Source organism: Quercus lobata, chromosome 3 (assembly GCF_001633185.2).
Source record: "Quercus lobata isolate SW786 chromosome 3, ValleyOak3.0 Primary Assembly, whole genome shotgun sequence".
Lineage (NCBI taxonomy): Eukaryota > Viridiplantae > Streptophyta > Magnoliopsida > Fagales > Fagaceae > Quercus > Quercus lobata.
Window position 1 is genome coordinate 35,568,336 of NC_044906.1, and position 1,585 is coordinate 35,569,920.

Genomic DNA, 1,585 nt, shown 5'->3' on the forward strand with positions numbered 1-1,585 from the left:
ATGTTTAGAAATGAGATAAAGATAGTGTACTAAGTTTTAGGCCGAATGGAGAAGATAAAGGAAAAGACTTAAAACTTAAGAACAATAAATTACTCTTTTAACCAGTTTTTATTTTTTTATTTGAAATTATTTAACTAAAAGATAAGGGTATATTTTGGAGAGTTTAAAAATTTGTGTGAGGGTATTTTTGTACGCAAAAAGTTGAAACCCAAATAGAAAATCCTATTATTAATAGTATAGAATAGATAATGCAGCTCAGTTTGGTCTCTGATTTATTTATTTGCTGAATAAATAATAAGGAAAAGAAGAGGTAGAATTTAAACCATAGACACTTAGTGTTCATTTGGGATGGGTTGAAATTTTTAGCTTATTTGTAATTTTAGCTTATTTTTGCTACTATTCATGAGTTTCACTGCACTTTTTGATATTATTCATGGGTCTCATTATATTATTTAGTTTATTTTTCAACTTTTTTTTTTACACTTTTAATAAAAAAACTTCAACTTCAGTTAAATAAGCTGTTCTTAAACGAACCCTTAATACCACAGATGCTACAAATACCCTGATATTCCTAGAACATCAATTACCTCAAATGCAACTCTAGAATTTCCTTATGTAAATTGGCATAGTGGGCTGTGGACAACAGTTTATTACCCTTGCTCCAAAGGAACAGCATAGTTCAGGAAGGTGACAGAAGTAGAGAAACAACTGGTACAAAATATCGAATGGGATGGGAAGAATGGAACCAAAATTTAAGATCAAATCTTCCATAGGCAGTGCTCTTCTCATTGATTGGGTATTTCATTGTTTGTGATTTGTAATGCAATCTATTTTAATTTGTTTGTCCTGGATTTTCTTGTGTGTTGTGTTTCTTAATTAGTGATCTCTAGTAGGCCCTATTTTGAGGGTTTGTTTTGTTTGTCAGTTTATATTTGGGTTTTTGCCTTGAGTTTCTTGTTAAATCACTGTAAGGGCCTTGTGTAACATTATTTCTTGTGGCAATGAAATTCACTGAATCATCCAACAAAAAAGTTTAGGGTGGAGTGGAGGAGGCTAGGAGAGGATAATATATAATCACTAGTTTTTAAAGGTAAGAAAATACACGTGTCATCATGCATTATTGCCTACAAATTATTTGTGTAAAAATCCTAAATTAATGTATATATAAATTTTACTATTAAAAAAAATAAAAAAATAAAACCTTACAAATTGATGTAACAAGAATATAATCATGCCACTTCAGCCAACTAATAAATAAATATTTAAATTAATTTTTTGTAATTAGTAACACATTTGTAAGGACACAATTCGTAACGAACCGTAGCAGTGTTGGGTTCACGCGCAAAAAGGCCCAAACAATATCATTTGTAGAGCGTGGGTTTGAAAGGCTAGGCCTTAGTCACCAGGTGGTGGGTTTTTCGTGGTGTTCATGCGTGGTTAAGTTTTCTTCACCCCTGGAATCTTTCTCCTGGAGGTGGGCTGGGAGGCTCTAGTTTTTGGCCATTTTTCCCAGCCCCTTGCTTGGTGCACCTACCTTTTTATTATATAGTCTGTCTTGGTTGATCCTGGCCCTCCACTTGTTGGT